Raw genomic sequence first — 21,197 nt, 5'->3', positions numbered from 1 at the left:
CCACAGTGCTATGAGACTAGATATCAATTCAAAGAAAAAAGCTGTAAAAAATACAAATACATGAAGGCTAAACGATATGCTACTAAATAACCAAGAGATCACAGAAGAAATCAAAGAAGAAATCAAAAAATACCTAGAAAAAAATGACAATGAAAACACGATGACCCAAAACCTATGGGATGCAGCAAAAGCAGTTCTAAGAGGGAAGTTTATAGCAATGTAATCCTACCTGAAGAAACAAGAAACATCTCAAATAAACAACCTAACCTTACACCTAAGGCAATTAGAGAAAGAAGAACAAAAAAAAAACCAAGTTAGCAGAAGGAAAGAAATCATAAAAATCAGATCAGAAATAAATGAAAAAGAAATGAAGGAAACAATAGCAAAGATCGATAAAACTAAAAGCTTGTTCTTTGAGAAGAAAACAAAACTGATTAACCATTGGCCAGACTGATAGAGAGAAAAAGGGAGAAGACTCAAATCAATAGAATTAGAAATGAAAAAGGAAAAGTAACAACTGGCACTAAAGAAATACAAAGGATCATGAGAGATTACTACAAGCAACTATATGCTAATAAAATGGACAACCTGGAAGAAATAGACAAATTCTTAGAAAAGCACAACCTTCCGAGACTGAACCAGGAAGAAATAGAAAATATAAACAGATCAATCACTAGCACTGAAATTGAGACTGTGATTAAAAATCTTCCAACAAGCAAAAGCCCAGGACCTGATGGCTTCAAAGGCAAATTCTATCAAACATTTAGAGAAGAGCTAACACCTATCCTTCTCAAACTCTTCTAAAATATAGCAGAGGGAGGAACGCTCCCAAATTCATTCTACACAAATCAATCAATGTGATACACCATATTAACAAATCGAAGGATAAAAACCATATGATAATCTCAATATATGCAGAAAAAGCTCTGGACAAAATTCAACACCCACTTCTGATAAAAACTCTCCAGAAAGTCGGCATAGAGGGAACGCAGCTCAACATAATAAAGGCCATATATGACAAACTCATGGCCAACATCGTTCTCAACAGTGAAAAACTGAAACCATTTCCTCTAAGATCAGGAACAGGACAAGATTGCCCATTCTCACTGCTATTATTCAACATAATTTTGAAAGTTTTAGCCACAGCAAACGGAGAAGAAAAGAAATAAAAGGAATCCAAATCGGAAAAGGAGTAAAACTATCACTGTTTGTAGATGACATGATACTATACATAGAGAATCCTAAAGATGCTACTAGAAAATTTCTACAGCTAATCTATGAATTTGCTAAAGTAGCAAGATACAAAACTAATCCACAAAAATCTCTTGCATTCCTATACACTTACGATGAAAAATATGAAAGAGATATTAAGGGAACACTCCCATTTACCACTGCAACAAAAAGAATAAAATACCTAGGAATAAACCTACATAAGGAAACAGAAGACCTGTATGCAGAAAAGTATAAGACACTGATGAAAGAAATTAAAGATGATACAAATAGATGGAGAGATATACCATGTTCTTGGATTGGAAGAATCAATATTGTGAAAATGACTCTACTACCCAAAGCAATGTACAGATTCAGTGCAATCCCTATCAAACTACCAATGTCATTTTTCACAGAACTAGAACAAAAAATTTCACAATTTGTATAGAAACAGAAAAGACCTTGAATAGCCAAAGCAATCTTGAGAAAGAAAAACAGGGCTGGAGGAGTCAGGCTCTCTGACTTCAGACTATACTACAAAGCTACAGTAATCAAGACAGTATGGTACTCGCACAAAAATAGAAATATAGATCAATGGAACAGGATAGAAAGCCCAGAGATCAGCCCAGGCACAAATGGTCACCTTGTCTTTGATAAAGGAGGCAAGAATATACAATGGAGAAAAGACAGCCTCTTCAATAAGTGGTGCTGGGAAAACTAGACAGGTACATGTAAAAGTATGAGATTAGATCACTCCCTAACACCATACACAAAAATAAGCTCAAAATGGATTAAAGACCTAAATGTAAGGCCAGAAACTATTTGCAAACGAAATTGAACTATTTGTAATGAGGTGGATAGACCTAGAGTCTGTCATACAGAGTGAAGTAAGTCAGAAAGAGAGAGACAAATACCGTATGCTAACACATATATATGGAATTTAAGAAAAAAAAATGTCATGAAGAGCCTAGGGTTAAGACAGGAATAAAGGCCCAGACCTACTAGAGAATGGACTTGAGGATATGGAGAGGGGGAAGGGTAAGCTATGACAAAGTGAGAGAGTGGCATGGACATATATACACTACCAAACTAAGGTAGATAGCTAGTGGGAAGCAGCCGCATAGCAAAGCGAGATCAGCTCGGTGCTTTGTGACCACCTGGAGGGGTGGGATAGGGAGGGTGGCAGGGAGGGAGATGCAAGAGGGAAGAGATATGGGAACATATGTATATATATAACTGATTCATTTTGTTGTAAAGCAGAAACTAACACCATTGTAAAGCAATTATACTCCAATAAAGATGTTTAAAAAAAAGAAAAAAAAATGGATTAAAGACCTAAATGTAAGGCCAGAAACAATCAAACTCTTAGAGGAAAACATAGGCAGGACACTCTATGACATAAATCACAGCAAGATCCTTTTTGACCCACCTCCTGGAGAAATGGAAATAAAAACAAAAATAAACAAATGGGACCTAATGAAACTTCAAAGCTTTTGCACAGCAAAGGAAACTATAAACAAGACCAAAAGACAACCCTCAGAATGGGAGAAAATATTTGCAAACGAAGCAACTGACAAAGGGTTAATCTCCAAAATATACAAGCAGCTCCTGCAGCTCAATATCAAGAAAACAAGCAACCCAATCTAAAAATGGGCAGAAGACCTAAATAGACATTTCTCCAAAGAAAATATACAGATTGCCAACAAACACATGAAAGAATGCTCAACATCACTAATCATTAGAGAAATGCAAATCAAAACTACAATGAGGTATCGCCTCACACCAGTCAGAATGGCCATCATCAAAAAATCTACAAACAATAAATGCTGGAGAGGGTGTGGAGAAAAGGGAACCCTCCTACACTGTTGGTGGGAATGTAAATTGGTGCAACCACTATTGGGAACAGTATGGAGGCTCCTTAAAAATCTCAAATTAGAACTACGATACGACCCAGAAATCCCACTACTGGGCATATACCCTGAGAAAACCATAATTCAAAAAGAGTCATGTACCACAATGTTCATTGCAGCTCTATTTACAATAGCCAGGACATGGAAGCAACCTAAGTGTCCATTGACAGATGAATCAATAAAGAAGATGTGGCACATATATACAATGGAATATTACTCAGCCATAAAAGGAAACGAAATTGGGTCATTTGTAGTGAAGTGGATGGACCTAGAGTGAAGTAAGTCAGAAAGGGAAATACAAATACCGTATGCTACACATATATATGTAATCTAAAAAAAAAAAAAAAGGTTCTGAAGAACCTACGGGCAGGCAGGACAGGAATAAAGACATAGAGAATGGACTTGAGGACACGGGGAGGGGGAAGGGTAAGCTGGGACCAAGTGAGAGAGTAGCATGGACATATATACACTACGAAATGTAAAATAGCTAGTGGGAAGGAGCTGCATAGCACAGGAAGATCAGCTTGGTGCTTTGTGACCACTTAGAAGGGTGGGATAGGGTAGGGTGGGAGGGAGACGCAAGAAAGAGGGGATATGGGGATATATGTATACATATAACTAATTCACTTTGTTATACAGCAGAAACTGCACAACACTGTAAAGCATTTATACTCCAATAAAGCTGTTAAAAAACAACAGAGGAGCAAATAATTTACTTCAAAATGAAATAATAGGACACATCCATTATGTGGGATATTTGTATGACTGGCCAAGACTTTTTGGGTCACTGTCCCACGTAAAAAGATACACATCAACTGTGTTCAGTACATGATCTTTATTTGTAACCTGGATTAAAAAAATAACAAAAGACAAAGAAATCATTCTATTTTTTAGCATATTGCATGTGTTATATATATAATATTACATGTATATGTAAAATATTACTTGTGTTCTTAGGTGCAAGAATGGTACTGTGGATGCTCTTACCTATATGATCTCATATATATATGAGTATGAATATTTGGGGAAGTATTTACAGTGAAATGTCATATTGTCTCAAACTTAATTTCCAGTGTGGAAAAATTTTAACAATTGGTGAACCTAGGTGGAGTATATGCTGTTCATTGTATCAGCCTTTTATCTTTTCCAAAGTTTTCATGTTTCTCAAAATAAAAATTTGAGTGAGAGAAATAAAAAAAGAATAATATAGGCTGTTTTCTGTTAAGTACACGATTGGCTTTTAAGACAAAGCTCAAAAATAGATAAATAAATAAATACAACTTGCCTTTACAATTAGCGCCTACTTTGAAGGGAAACAGTCATTTATATGTATAATTTCTAGTAGGCTCTTTCAATAACCAGTCTCATTTCTTTTCAGACAAGTTTTGTATTTCTGAGAAGAGCAAAATTGCTGTGAGGATGCTGTAAAAAGTGTGAATGCCAGAGACTGTTTTCTGAAAAAGTAATCACCACAGCAAATGCATGTTTTCTCATAATACAGATTTTTGATGTGTGTGTGCATATGTTTCAACTTCCATAAACGATGAGAAAAATGCCGTCTGGCAAAACTTACTATTGCATTTTAATTAGGTTTTTTATGTTATAACAACTATAGGTTTGTAGTTGTTTCTTAAAATGTGGCAAAAGTAGAAAAACCGAGGCAAAAGTTTAGACTTGGCAATCGGAATGTATAGTCAGATGTTCATCAAAATAAAAAGATTTTGAATGATTAAATGTAATGTTTTAAAATAATCAAATTTTTATACGTCTCCAAGATGTTTCAAAAATTCAGTGTTGTTTACTTTTTTCAAGCTGAACATTCTGTGATATGAATATATTAATTGTATATTAGAAATGTATCAACTGGAAAAGCAAAGGGTCAAAATCCCTCATGCTTTTTAAGGTATCACTAAATTTTCTGATGCATTTCTAATATTTATAATTATATATATGTATATATACATATATATTGCCTACTTTATCTCAGATATTATATCATGACTCAATATTGTTAAGATGTCAATTCTCCCCAAATTGTTAAGATGCCTATAGATTTCAGACAATCTCAATAAAAATTCTAGCAGATATTTTGTAGAAACTAACTAGCTGTTTATAAAATTCATATGGGAATGTAAAGTATGTAAAAATACAAAGAAAACTTTGAAAAAATACACACTATATGATATACTTTTTTCTTATATAATGTATATAGTTTGTCCCACCCTCAGTCCAAGAATTTAAGCCATAAGAAGATAAAGACTTTTGCCTATTTTGTTTGCTATATCCCAAACAAGAATTTTGCTAACATATAGTTTTTTGATATTTGGTGAATAAATGAATGAATGAATGAAATAATAAAATACAGAGTTATAGGAATATGTGTATTAACACTTGATCTATGAGAAGGATCACATTAAACATCAGCAGGGAAAAAATGGGCACCAAAAAATGGTGCTGAGAACATTGGTTATTCAAATGAGAAAAATACAAAATTGGATTCACACCATGCATTAAAAATCAATTCCACATGAGTTAAGGAAGTAAAGGGAAAAGAAAAAACTTTGAAACTCTTAGAAGAGACTGTATCAGAACATCCCTAGCACATCAAGATAGATAATGATTTCTCAGATAAGATAAAAAAATACAAACTATAGGGCTTCCCTGGTGGCGCAGTGGTTATGAGTCCGCCTGCCGAGGCAGGAGATACGGGTTCGTGCCCCGGTCCAGGAAGATCCCACATGCCGCGGAGCGGCTGGGCCCATGAGCCATGGCCGTTGAGCCTGCGAGTCTGGAGCCTGTGCTCCGCAAAGGGAGAGGCCACAACAGTGAGAGGCCCGCATACCACAGAAAAAAAAAAAAAAAAATTATAAATCAGAATGATCATTTTGACAAAATTCAAGTAAAAATTGCACATCAAAGAGAGAGTAAAGCCAAAGTGGTATGCACTAACTGCTGTCCACAGCAGTTTCTGTCCCAAATACAGGCTCTAGGCATTAGGTGCCAAGGATAGGATTCTAATGCCTATGTATAAACAAGAGAATTGGCAAATATGATTTGCAATTAAAAAAATTATCCCCAATTTTCCTGAGGATTAATACAAATAACAACTTTCTTAGAGTGCCAGTGTAATTATAAATTGGTGTAATCACCTTGGAAAATAATTTGCAATTTCTAGCACAGAGTATGACTCAGCAATTTCACTTGTAGAAAAACATAGAGAAATGCTTGCATGCATGACCAAGGAGACATGAAGTTGGTTTTCTGTTGCAATTTCATTTCAAATGGGGAAAGTCAAAAACAACGTCGGTACAGCTAGGAGAGCTGATGAATAATAAATCGTAGTATATTCCTGAATCGAACTACCTACCCTCTTTTAAAGGGAATAAATTAGATCTACATCTATTCACTTGGATAAATCTAGAAAACAGTATTGAATGAATGAGGGAGGCGAGGGAGTTACAGAAGGATATTACAGTGAGAAAGAATGTGTATAAATTTTGAAAATACAAAAACATTTTATATTGTTATGAGCACAAAAATATCTGGTAAAATTGTAAAATTATTTATGATGAGAGATACACATCAACTTCTTTTATTTTTATTTGTATTTTTCTTTACTTAGAATGACACCAAATAAATGAAAAGCACCGTAAGTGAAGATAGACACCATGGAAGAAAGAAGAAACTTCCTATGTACCTTTCTTTAACAGCACTTTTTTCCCATGCATTGACCAAGGAGCTCTGAGCTTTCATTTTTCACTGGCCCTGCCCCAGCTCCTGTTTGTTGAATGAAAGACTAAGTAAATAAATATTTTTAAATTAAGTTTTATTGGAGTATAGTTGCTTTACAATGTTGTGTTAGTTTCTACTATACAGCAAAGTGAATCAGCTATACGTATACATATATCCCCTCTTTTTTGGATTTCTTTCCCATTGAGGTCACCACAGAGCACTGAGTAGTGTTCCCTGTGCTATACAGTAGGTTCTCATTAATTACCTATTTTACACATAGTATCAATAGTGTATATATGTCATTCCCAATCTCCCAATTCATCCCACCTCCCCCCTTTCCCCCTTGGTATCCATACATTTGATCTCTACATCTGTATCTGTATTTCTGCTTTGCAAATAAGATTATCTATACCATTTTTCTAGATTCCACATATATGTGTTAATACTACTGCACATATACCCAGAAAAAAACATAATTCAAAAAGACATATGCACTCCAATGCTCACGGGAGCAGTATTTACACTAGCCAAGACATGGAGCAACCTAAGTGTCCATCAACAGAGGAATGGATAAAGAAGATGTGGCATATATATATACACAATGGAATATTACCTCAGCCATAAAAAGGAACGAAATTGGGTCATTTGTAGAGATGTGGATAGACCTAGAGACTGTCACACAGAGTGAATAAGTCAGAAAGAGAAAAACAAATATTGTACACATCAACTTCTGAATAGTATTTACCTCTAACAAGAGAAGAAAGATAATTGGATAGGAAAGGCATACAGAGGACACATCAACTGCTTTGGTAATATTTTATTATTTTAAAAAAGAAAATTTGGAGCAGATACGGTTTGATGTTATACTGTCATAAATCTAGTCTCTTATATTTGTGTTTATTAAACAAGCAATATAGCACAGAGGTTAAAATCATGGGCTTTGGGACTAGATTGTCAAGAGATCGAGTCTCAGTGGTAACATTTATTATCTGTGTGGTCTTGGGCATTTTATTTACTCTCTGATCCCTACTTTCCTCATCTGAGCACAGACCTCTTAAGTTTGTTCTGAGAGTAATGATATAAAGAACTTAGAACCTTGCCCAACACAGAGTATTATATGTATTATATATATATATATATATATATATATAAAATATGTATTATATGCATTGTGTATTATTACTGTTTGAAATAGTTCATAATACACAAAAAGGGGAAAGCATGAAAAACAGCTTTGCAGTCAAACCAACAGTCTATTAGTCACAATTTCAAAGAATTAAGCAAAAACTAGTTAGAATACTAAGTGCTAATTGTCATGATAGAGGCTGGTCTCAGTTTAAAAAGGGGTAGAGAAGCATGAAAGCATGAAAAAGGTATAGATACAAAGAGGTTAAAAGTTCAGGGAAGTCTTTGTAAAGGAGATGATCACATTTTTGAGTTTTGAAAACCATAAGTGCAACCACTACTCACTGCCTTAGTGGAGAAATTCTTTCATACTTTTCATTTACTTTAAGCTCATTGATACAACACCAACATGCAGTTACTATTTTCTAAACAACTTTATTTGTCCACCTCGAAGTCTAAAGTGACATCTGCCACACCCCTGTCTCAACATAAGAGAGACGTCAACATAAGAACTGACAGCTTGTCAGGGCAGAGGTAAAATATTGGGAAGACATTCAGTAAGGCCTCCACCCCTTCAGTGAAAGGGCCTCAGCTGGAAACATACTAAAAACCTTTAAGAAATGATCAAAGCAACCATGTGAATAGAATGACATTCATTTAAAAGGAGAATTACAAACACATAATCTTGAGCTGTTTGCTACAGAGGAGGATCTTGATCAAAATGCTTGAAGCAATGAGCATTACACTGACTTCACTGGCATGGAGAATAGGGAACAGTTTTGCAGAAAGAAAAAAAAAATAGACCAGCTGCTAGCCTTATTCTTTTTTTTAATTTATTTATTTTTTAATTAATTTATTTTTTAATTAATTTATTTTTGGCAGCGTTGGGTCTCCGTTGCTGCATGCGGGCTTTCTCTAGTTGCAGCGAGTGGGGGCCACTCTTCATTGCGGTGTGTGGTCTTCTCATTGCGGTTGCTTCTCTTGTTGCACAGCATGGGCTCTAGGTGCGCAGGCTTCAGTAGTTGTGGCACACGGGCTCTAGAGTGCAGGCTCAGTAGTTGTGGCGCACGGGCTTAGTTGCTCCGTGGCATGTGGGATCTTCCCGGACCAGGGCTCGAACCCATATCCCCTGCATTGGCAGGCGGATTCTCAACCACTGTGCCACCAGGGAAGCCCTAACCTTATTCTTTATTCCTCTTAATTTCATAATCTTTATTTCTCAAATGTAATTTATGCTTTGAAAATATATTGAACTAAAAAAAAAAATCCATTTTTTGAGACCAATGACCACCAACTACAAAGCTAGAGGGTCAAACCCTTTGGATGTATATGTGCCCAAGTGTGTATACATATGTATGTGTGAGAAAGATGCTGCTTCATCATACAGGCAGCATTCCATTGTTTTCTCAAAGCTGGTTTATGAATAGGTTTTGGGGGATGCAAAATATAAATTACCATGGAAAGAATGTTCCAGATGAAGGATCGTTTCCCAAGCAAGCCAACAAAAACCAAATACTCCTTTTCTTTTTAATGAATGAAAGAAACCATAATCTATAAACTTCTTGAAGGTGAGATGTCAGGGTGGAAATGACATTGCACTTGGAATCAGAAAACTGGTATTCAGATCCTGAATCTTTACAACACTGGTGAATACCAATTCCTTTATTTGAAAAAGAGTCCAGGAAATTGAACAATCCCAGGTTTCTCTTCCCATTGTTTGTAAATGTGTTGTAAATTGTGTGTAAATGTGGTATGGATGAAAAATGTTGCCTGCCATATCAGCAAAAAAAGGATGGTGTGGCAATCAAGCCATCAGCCACTATCCCCACCCCGATGGTGAGCCCTGAGAGACAAACGGGCTGCCCGTGCCAAGCCCTCAGCCACTGCAGCCACCCCGAACGGTGTACCCTAAAGGGGCTCAGGATGGGAAAGAACAGGATACTGGCCCTAGAGAGCTAAGGTGCGCATCAAGGGAAAGATTTCAATGAGCCCAAGCGCTAAATTCATTAACTTGACGTGTCTGGTTTTCTTTAATTAACAGTAATCTTTCGATGTTCTGACTACCTGGATTTTGTTGCTCTTTGGAGCAGTTCTCAACTTCTAGTTTGTGTTTTTTTCTTCAGTTGACAGTGGTCAAGACTGGAAATGAACTTAGCAAGCATTAGTAAGGATGGTAACTGGCTGGAAGAAGGAGGTAAGGGAGTAGAAAAAAGGAGGTTGGCAGCTATGTATGAGCAATACCAAGGCAGTAGCAGGATTTAAATCATGACTCCACCACTAACCAGCTCAGTGACTTTGGACTAATCACTGAATGTTCCAAAGCTTCAATTTCTTCATGTAAAATGGGCGTTATAATAGTTTCTACCCCAAAGAGTTGGATTAAATGAGAAAATTCATGTAAATTACTTAGCAATATTACCTGGAAAATAGTAATTACAGTACATATTATCAAATAGTTTATGTTATACTCTATTAATATTATTGGGAATACTTTAGTAAGAATTTTACTATATTCAAAGGGAAATAACTATACTAAAGCTTCCCACTTTGGCACAGGTTGTCTGAAGAAATTCTTGTCTTCTTTCAACTAGTCCCTAGGAAATCAATCTTTTGATACTTACTCCCTGACACGTAGATTTAGCATGATTATCTAAATAAGATATTCCAAAACATTTGATACGTTTTACCCTTCAATATCTCTGGACCTTGGAAGTCTCCAGTGCTCCCAGAATTCATAGCCTTGGAGTTAAAGGGTCAAAATGATACAGGTCTCATCATAAAATTGTCAGGGTTAGCAAGAAATCTTAGATCAGTGCTATTACCTGATTGACAGTTTATCTAGTGCAACCCTGCCCTTGGAGAGAGGTTGATATTTTCATGATTTAAAAAGAAATAATGAGGACTTCAGATTTAAAATGATGATTGTTCAGCAGCCCCTGATACAGCTTTTCTAACACCTTACCAAAAAAAGACATAGACAAAGATGAAATCTCACAGTATCATTAAGTACTAGGAATTACAGTAACATATAGAGAAAATTCAGTAAATGTTTCTAGTAACTCCTAAACTAAATTGAAGAAAGTAATTGTGAAGCTTAAGAAGTAACCCCACAATCTCCCAATAAACTGATACTCTCGTCATCTCCCTTTTACTAAAAAGGACACAGAGGCTCAGAGAGGTGAAATAACTTGCTCAAAGTCACACAGCCACTAGATGGCAGAACCCACCTTTTTCAGCCTTGAGACACTGCTGAGTTCTAAACTATTATAGTGAGTGTTCTACTTGGATATCTAAAGGCATCTTAAACTTCATATGACCAAATTAAAGTCCTGATCCTGTGATCACCTAGAGGGGTGGGATAGGGAGGGTGGGAGGGAGACACAAGGGGGAGGGGATATGGGGATATATGTATATGTATAGCTGATTCACTTTGTTATACAGCAGAAACTAACACACCATTGTAAAGCAATATACTCCAATAAAGATGTTAAAAAAAAAAGTCCTGATCCTGCCACTCCTCTCCTTATTGCTAAAACCTGCTTCAGACCCAGTCATAAGTATCTCTGTAAATGATACCATCATCCACCCAGTGGATCAAACCAAACAAAATATATCAAAAAATCTAGAACTCAGTCTTGACTCATGTCTCTCTCTCACCTGGCACATCCAACTTGTCATCTGTTCATGTCTGTCAATTCTTCCTCCACAATATATCTTAAAGCCTACCATTTTTCCTCCATCTCCAGTTCTACCACACTTGAGCTAGCACCATCATCTCCCTACTGAATTACTGCAAAAGCTTCTCAAATGATCTCCTGATTCCACTCTTGTCTCTACATACAACTTGAATAATGCTTTCATAATATTCTCATCCATATAACCATTGAATGGTTTTCCATGCTTCTTACAATAAAACACAAAGTCATTAAGGGACCAACAAGGCCCTCCATGGCCTTGTTCCTATATACCTTTCTGACCTTATCTCCAACTGCTCTCCTCATGAACCAGGTTATAGCAACATTGACCCTCTTTTCCTTTCTTAAACCTGCCAACATGTTCCTGTCTTTGAACATGCTGTTAGCAATACCTGGACGACTCTGAACCAGATCTTTACAAAGTTCTTTCATGATTGTCATTCAGATCAGCTCAAACCCCACCTTAATGAACCCTTCCCTGACCATTTACTTTAAGTTATCTCCTGTCTCCATTCCATTACCTTCTGTGATATCATCTAAATGTGTTTTCTTCAAAGCAGTTATCATTATTGGAAATCATCTTGCTCACTTATTTGTTTTGCGGAAAGAGATGAAGACCACCCAAATGAGAAAAGCAAAGGCTACTTATTCAGAGCTTAGTATAAGCAAGGGAGTTAGTCACCATCATTCGTGTTTTGTCAGAGACTGAAAGTCAGAGAGAGGAGTGGGAAAGCTTTGTAGTGGCAAAAATGGCAGACTTCTGGTATGACCTGATTGGAAGCTGTTGGCATGGGGAAGCTGCTGGATGGTAATCTGAAGCCAGGCATGTTATGTGATTGATGATGGGTATATATTTGGTTTTCTCTGGTTGGTCCTAAGTTGGAAGCAGAGGCAAAATAAGGGAACTTGTCAGTTAATTAGTCAAGTCTTGGACATTTGGGGTCAATTACTAGAGACAGCAGCCTGACTTCCTACCAGTCACACTTACAGCAGGCTGGCTTCCTGGGCTGTTTATTGTAGATAAGGAGCTGGTTCCTATGCAAGTTGCTCCATATTAAGGGTCAAATTTCTACTTTTATATACGGTTTGGCAATTGTCCATCTGTAAAGTCAGTTTATCAGTTTCCTGATCATATATGTCTCCCAAATGGAATTTAAACTTCAGGAGAGCAAGTCCCTTGTCTATCTTCTTCAATAAGGGCTCCTTAGTGACTAAAACACTGCCTGGCACAGAGTAGGGGTTCAACACATATTTGATAAATGAATGAAAGGTTAACTGAATGCACAAATGCTTTATTACTATACAGGCAGACCTTGGCGATATCTCGGGTTCAGTTCCAGACCACCACAATAAAGCTAATACTGCAATAAAGTCAGTCACCTGATTTTTTTGCTTTCCCAGTGCATATAAAAGTTATGTTTGTACTATACTGTAGTCTATTAAGTGTACAATAGCATTATGTCTAAAATAGTAATGTGCATATCTTAACTAAAAAACAATTACAATGGTAACATCAAAGATCACTGATCACAGATTACATAACAAATATAATAATAATGAAAAGCTTTGAAATATTGCAAGAATTAACAAAATGTGACACAGAAATGAAGTAAGCAAATGCTGTTGGAAAAATGTCAATGATAGACTGTTCTACACAGAGTTGCCATAAATCTTCAATTTGTAAAGAACACAAATTCTGCCAAGTGCAATAAAGTGAAGCACAATAAAACGAGGCTTTCCTGTATATTTATTGCTTCTGAAAGCTAAAAGCAAAATGAAAAGGTATAAGTACAGAACTTTCTTTTTGGCCAGCATGACTGGCTGATTTTGTTGATGTATTGATCTGATATAACTCAAGTACACCGATTAGGTCCCAGTGGAATAATCTCCTTACCTTTAAAATTAACACCAAATTCTATCATGAATTTTTCATCAGGGTAGAAGATGTACAATATTAATGGCAACTCTTAACAATAAATGGGTATTTTGGCACAGACTAGGGTAGTGGCCTTCTTGTCAATGGCTGTGAGAGAAGACAAACTTGTCATGATGAGTTCATTCATGATTTGATAGACTTGAAAACGGAAGATAAGAAGCCAGGCTAAAAATTCCAGATAAACTGCAGCTTCTTCAATCTGAGGTGTGGTGCAGTGTCTGCTTTATAGCACCACATTCTCTTATTGAAAGATTTGCATTATATGACTAAGCCCGATTGGCCCAAACTTCATTACCTACCGTTCCAAACCGAACTTAAGTTCGCACAAAGAAGAATAATTTAACTACACACACATTCTACAAGAGGCAGAAGGGAAGGAAAGAAAGAGACAGACAGAGAGAGAGAAAACATTAGAATGGCAACAGCAGTTTGATATGGGAAAAGCCACCTAGCACCTAGAAGAAGAGAGAGACATATGAATGGGTCACAGTTGCCAAACATAGTTATCTTTAAAGAACTCATGCTCCAGTGAAGAGCACAGCCATGCAAACAGGTCATAGAAAGTAGCTAAGAGAAGCTGTACTTAAATGCTCTGAGGGTTCCAGGGGTGGAATTGAGGAGATTCATTCTTGGCATTCAATTCCCATATTGTTCTTCTTTTTTTTAATATAAATTTATTTATTTTTGGCTGCGCTAGGTCTTCATTGCTGTGCACGGGCTGTCTCTAGTTGTGGCGAACGGGGACTCTTTGTTGTGGTAAGAAGGCTTTTCACTGCAGTGGCTTCTCTTGTTGCGGAGCACGGGCTCTAGGCACGCGGGTTCTAAAGAGCAGGCTCAGTAGTTGTGGCGCACGAGCTTAGTTGCTCCACGGCTTGTGGGATCTTCCCGGACCAGGGCTTGAACCTGTGTCTCCTGCACTGGCAGGCGGATTCTTAACCACCGTGCCACGAGGGAAGTCCCTCCCATATTGTTCTTTTGTGTCAACAGTAAGGAGGGGATTTTCCCAGAGCCATTCAAATTCTTCTGCCCAATTGCCCATGGGATCTATAGCAAATCTGGGAGTAGAATAATAATAATAATATAAGTAACAACAGCTAGCATTCATCAAATGCTTATAAAAGGCCAATCACGTTGTAAAAGTTACTTCATTTTATCCTCACAACATCCTTGTGAGTCAGGTATTACCCCTGAGTTATAGACAGGGAAAGTGAGGTTCAGATGGGGTTATGTGAAGGTTCCAAGGTCAAACAGCTTAGGAGCAGAGCCCTGATTTTAACCCATATTTGACAGACTAAAGAGAATCACTCTATTAAACTGCCTCTCACCTCAGCTACTGATCAGGCTGAGGCCAGCACAGCTCTATTAGGCTCCCTACTGAGGTGCATTAGGCTAAGGTGGTAGAACAAGAGAAAGATACCAGAGAACATCTTCCTCTCCTATCAGGGAATATAGCATTTGCTGTGATTGTTCAGATGTGCCAAACATGGTTTCACAGGTTCAATAGCAGGTCTGGGCCTGAAAACCAGGGCTAAGATGACTACAATGATATCTCTTTGGAATGTTTTTAGAATAAATGAAACTGTGTAATACCTTAGTCTTGTCCAAGAGACTGGTTTTATTCCAAAGCTCCTGACTTTTTAAAACACAATTTTGGTGGATGGGACTAAACAAGCACTCACAATTCCAAGGACTTTTGGTTTAGATGTAAACTAATGAAACTTTTCTCAGAGACAATTCGTCAAAGTATATTCAAGGCTCTAAGAACTCTGACATATAGTTTTTAGGAGATGGTGCCAAGAAAATGGAAAAAGAACATATGGAATATATATGATGGAATACTAGACAGCTCTTCAAATTCTTGCTTTGAGGGGACTATTTAAGAATATGAACATATGTTCATGCTGTGGTGCTAAGTTTTAAAAAGCTAAAAGATGGTATGTAAACAAGAATCCAATTTTCAAAGATATTAATAATATTGATAGTTGATAGTTTACAAGGCAGCCAAAGGTAGAGGAAAGAAAAAAATGTAAAGGGAATGAAAGAAACAAGGTAAAACATTGCCATGTCAGAACTGGACAGCTAGGAGTCAGCTGGATATTTTATAAGTTTTTTCTCTCCTGAACTCAAAATTCCAGCCCACACCCAGGTGGAGGATGCAGTCAAGGGATGTGACCGGAGGTCTAGGTTAACATTGTACTGCATTGAGAGCAGCCATATCTCAGCCCGCCATGTTCCTTGAGTAGAGCATCATGCTGGCATTATAATTTGGAATACAAATATCTATTACATTATTTTAAAGTGCTCATTTAGTTTATAGCACGGCAATTTATAAAATGTGTTATCACACAATAGCTGTCCATTCATTTCCAAAAAACCTACACATTAATGGGCATTAATTAATTGCAGGATGCTAAGTGACATGGAATATGGTTAAATATGGGCCTTCTCTTGTAGTCTTACATCCATCTAGTCACAAAATACACTTTAATGTCATTGCTGAAACTAAGCTGATAGAATATGGTAATAGGTTGGCATAATTAATGGAAATACTAGTTTAACAGTTATATCAAATAGATTCCTTATGAAATGGCATAATTATTGCACCAAAGGCCAACGCTCTCTCACTAAAACAAATTACTTTTGGGGGGAATAATTCATTGACCATTAAATAGCAATAATGCAGAAATATGTAACAATATCTATAAAAGACATTTTACTGGCACTATGCATATTGCAAAGTCTATTGGCTCAGGGCAGATGCTCTGTAATAATTGGAATATTTATCTTCTACAGTAAATATTTTCTAGGTTATCTATGAAATCAGATCTGAATTTTAAATACATATAATGAATTTATAGTTAATTCAGCTTGACTACTGAAAATAAGTCCCTGATTTTTAAAAAAGACATGTTCTTACTAGCCAATGTCCATTATACTCCAAAACATAGCATATGAGTTTGCAAGTAGTAGATAAGACAGGGTTTTCAGATTATGATGATAAAAAGCCACACTTCTGTAGAAGAGTTAAAGTACTGGAAGACCGAGGGGGTGAGGGCAAAAGTCCCTAAAAGAACTATGTATAAACCTTGCAAGGAAAAATAAAATCAAGGGAATGATAGTTCTTCTGGTAGGTTGACCTCCTAGGCCAGACAGTAAAAGTGTTCTGCAGGAATCTATAAGTCATACACCTTGAGAAAATAATGGATGCAATAGAAGAATCTAGTGAGTTCAGAAATAATATGGAAGTTCTTCCTGACAATTGACTGTGCATTGATGGTTGTGCATTTCGAGGAAAAGGATAATAATTTATCATCTCTAATACTGAATGGAAAAAGTGCTCATTGGAGGGTGAACAGACAACAAAGAAAGACAAAAATACTTATGCAGAAGAGATTTTACCATTGAATCTCCTTACCAAGAGATTCATGTGTCTTGCATCTCACCTTGGCAGCATCTGAACCTGTACTCTGTACCTCTTGGTTTCTGTAGTGGGGCTGCTCTGATGCTGTAGTGCAAGACATCTGTACTCATACATGCACAATTGGAAGTGTGAGAGTATTCACATTTCATAGGTGGAGTTGCTAGATTTCACAAATAAAAATACATGAGACCCAGTTAAATTTGAATTTCAGATAAACCGTGAATAACTGTTTAGTATAAGTATGCCCCATGCAATATCTGGGATATACTTATACTAAAAAAATGTTTTTTATCTGAAATTCAAATTTAACTAGGTGTCCTGCATTTTATACGCCATTTTTTTAAAAAAAATTATTGAACTATAGTTAATTTACAGTGCTGTGTTAGTTTCAAGTGTACAGCAAAGTGATTCAGTTATACATATATATATATACTGAATATATATATATTCTTTCTCAGATTATTTTTCCATTTAGTTCATTACAAGATATTGAATATAGTTCCCTGTGCTATACAGTAGATCCTTGTTGTTTACCTATTTTATATATAGTAGTGTGCTATATGCCAATCTTGCCTGTGTATTAACACTTGCCCAGTTCAGGAAACTGGCTTTGAATCAATACTCCTTTTTCTGTCTTATGGGTGAAAAATTCTGAGATGTATTCTACACAGCAACTTGGAAGATCCTGGTGGGATGAAGCTACAGTTGCCCCCAACCATAACTAGCTCAATGTCATACGCCTGTACTATTTTCCTTCTTTCCCAATTCACACTCACTGAATTCCCATTCTCTTTCCCTGGGATCACATCCTTAAAAAAACAGCCTGCACAAAAGCTTCTCTCTCATGCTCTTTTTTTCTGGGAAAACTCAGGCTAAAAATGTACTGCTGAATCTATGAAGTTGTAGTAATCTTAGAGCTAGAATGAACCACTTTACTAATGTGAAAATTAATTTATATCGAGTTCAGTTGCATTGCCTAAGGTCTCACTGCTCAGTAGAGGAAGATCTGAAACTTGAACTGGGTCTTGACTTCCATTCAATGCTCTTCAACTAGAAGACTCTGCCTATCTTTATTTCACACTACTGTTTTTAAGAAAAATCAGTTTAATGTTTCTGTAAAAATGATATAGTAGCAGTATCAAGAATGAAAAGCACAGATTCTTTCATTTTCTAGCAAAAAAAAAAATCCTCCAAATCTCACCACACAAAACAACTAACATTGGCAATTAGAAACACATTATTTGGGCTTCCCTGGTGGCGCAGTGGTTAAGAATCCACCTGCCAATGCAGGGTACACGGGTTCAAGACCTGGTCCAGGAAGATCCCACATGCCGCAGAGCAACTAAGCCCGTGTGCCACAACTACTGAGCCTGCACTCTAGAGCCCATGAGCCACAACTACTGAGTCCACGTGCCACAACTACTGAAGCCCATGTGCCCAGAGCCTGTGCTCTGCAACAAGAGAAGCCACCGCAATGGGAAGCCCACACACCACAACAAAGAGTAGCCCCTGCTTGCCGCAACTAGAGAAAGCCCACGCACAGCAACAAAGACCCAACGCAGCCAAAAATTAAATAAATAAAATAAATGAATAAACGTAAAAAAAAAAAAAAGAAAAGAAAAAGAAAACTGGATACTCTTTAAAAAAAATAAATTAAAAAAAATAAAATGTCATCTAGATGTTCTTACCTTCTCATCAAGAGATGATCCAGGGCTTCCCTGGTGGCACAGTGGTTGAGAGTCCACCTGCCGATGCAGGGTATACAGATTCGTGTCCCGGTCCGGGAAGATTCCACATGCCGCGGAGCGGCTAGGCCCGTGAGCCATGGCCGCTGGGCCTGCGCATCCGGAGCCTGTGCTCCGCAGCGGGAGAGGCCACAACAGTGAGAGACCCGTGTACCACAAAAAAATAATAACAATAAGAGATGATCCAGTATAGTATTTCTCCCTGCCAAGAGAGTAAACATGAAGGTTCATATTTTCAAATAGCTTAGCTAATTTAAAGACACATCAATTTTCATGTGTGAAATGAGTGCAGTAATTGAATGTATGACGAAATATGCATGAAAATGTAGATACACATTTGTGGTGTAGATTTAAGGCCGATGTTAGAAAATTTAGCAAAATCTTATACATTTTCATTAACTATTTGAAAAATGTGTGGACTTTTCTGCCTCAAAGAAACCAGCAGTATTAAAAGATAAAGCTGAGATTTTATGTATTAACTTGTAAACGTGTGCAGGATTTTCACTTTGTTTCAGAATTCCTTCCAAAACTGGTGAAAAATATTAAAGCATAGCCATATTTATGGATATGTAGGTATAGATAGAAAGCTGTATACAGGAGAGTGAAAAGTCCAGAAATGCTCTGATATGAGTAGCAGTAGGGATAACGTGGGATATACAGACCAGAGGAGGAAAGACTTGGCAGGTACAAACAGCTGGCTTCTAATATCTGAAAAGATGCTTAAGATAACAATCAGTATACTAATTCTATTAGATCCCAAGAGCAGAACATGTCAAAAAGGTGTTTTTCCAGAGATCAGAGCATAATTCAGTAAGAGGAAGGGTCAAAGAACTTTCTACCAATTAGAGTTGTCTGAAAATGGAACAGGCTGCCTTGTAAGGCAATCCCTCCTCTATCAGAAGTGGTCAAGCAAAAAGACAGGTTGGTTAATCATCAGGAATGCTGTTTAATGGGTTGGTATTGTTTGATGTTTTGTGCTTTTTAAAATTATTAATCAATGTTAAATGTCAATTATATTTCAATAGAGCTGGAAAAAATAAAATAAAAAAATAAAGTTGATGAACCAAAAAGAAAATAATATATTTTGTAGTTTTTACTATACTCGCTATAACTTTTTGTTGTTGTTGAAATAAATTTCATTGCCAGAGCCATTGAATATTAACTATAAATTTTAGGTTGCAAATAACAGGCAAATTCCAAAGCAATTAAATAAAAAAAGGAAAATGTGAAAGGAACACTCTAATATAAATGGAACATTAGTCACTTCTCATTTTTCAAGATTAGGACCCTCTGGTGTGCACAGTTCAAATTTTCACCCTCAACTACAAGTCTGTGTACAGTTTATGATCCTCTTTTTCATCCTCCCAAAGAGAAAGAAAATGAGGAACAGCTATATTCTGGTGCATAAGGAATCAGAACAATTTCATGGAAACTAATAGCAAAATGCAGTAAAGACTCAGGAAGAACTGGGACTTGGTCTGCTTGGGAGAGATGGCCATTGGATGAGTCACAAGTTGTTTTCAACCATTTCACTTAACCAGACCAAATTAGAATTTCCCTATCCAAATTTGAAAATCAGAGGATAATGTGACTGGTCCAGCCTGGTCAGATGGCTCTTCCTGGTCTAAACAGCAATGGCTGGAGGCTAGGCTCTTCTGCTACAGACCTGGTGGATGGGGGCCCATTCCACTGAATCAAGTGGCATTTCTAAAGAAGATGATGGCATTTCTAAAGAAGATAATTTCTAAATAATTACACAAATACAAGTAAAGCATGAAAATTTTTATTTTAAACATGTTTTATTTAAACATGTTTAAAAATCAACATATTAAAGACATGTTTATTTCATGTCTGTTGTCAAAAATTGAAAGTTATTTTAAAAAGATCAACAATGCTTAAGCATGCTAATTGCTTATCTTGGAGATGTTTTGAAATTTAAGGATTGGACGAACTTTGAAAGTGTGTAAAGCAAAGCGACAAGCTTGATTCCCTATCAACAGGGAAAGAACTGGGCTGGCACTCATCTTTCTACATACTGCATTTCCTCCTAATCGGGAAGGAAACATGACTTTAATGTACTATTAGGCTAATATCATTTTATAACCATTTAGAAAATACTTTTAGAACTGGCAAGTTAATAACCATGAAACAACAGAGACATGAAATGTTAGCAAGTAACAGGACTTGGTTTTCAACATATATCAGAATTCTGGCATATAAGTAAATAAGCTACACTTCCCAGTTTAAAATCCATTCCCCAAATCAGACATAGCCAGCATATTTTCCTATTAACACTAAAGCAAGAGCAACACTCAATTTTCTTACACGTCGTATTCTTCATAATTGGCTCTAAATACTTGGGTATTATCCAAAGTAAAACTAGCCCACAAAACATAATCTAAAAATTTAGTAATGATTGCAAAG

The sequence above is a fragment of the Phocoena sinus genome, chromosome X, assembly GCF_008692025.1.
Source record: "Phocoena sinus isolate mPhoSin1 chromosome X, mPhoSin1.pri, whole genome shotgun sequence".
Classification (NCBI taxonomy): Eukaryota; Metazoa; Chordata; class Mammalia; order Artiodactyla; family Phocoenidae; genus Phocoena; species Phocoena sinus.
Note: the sequence above shows the minus strand (reverse complement) of the source record.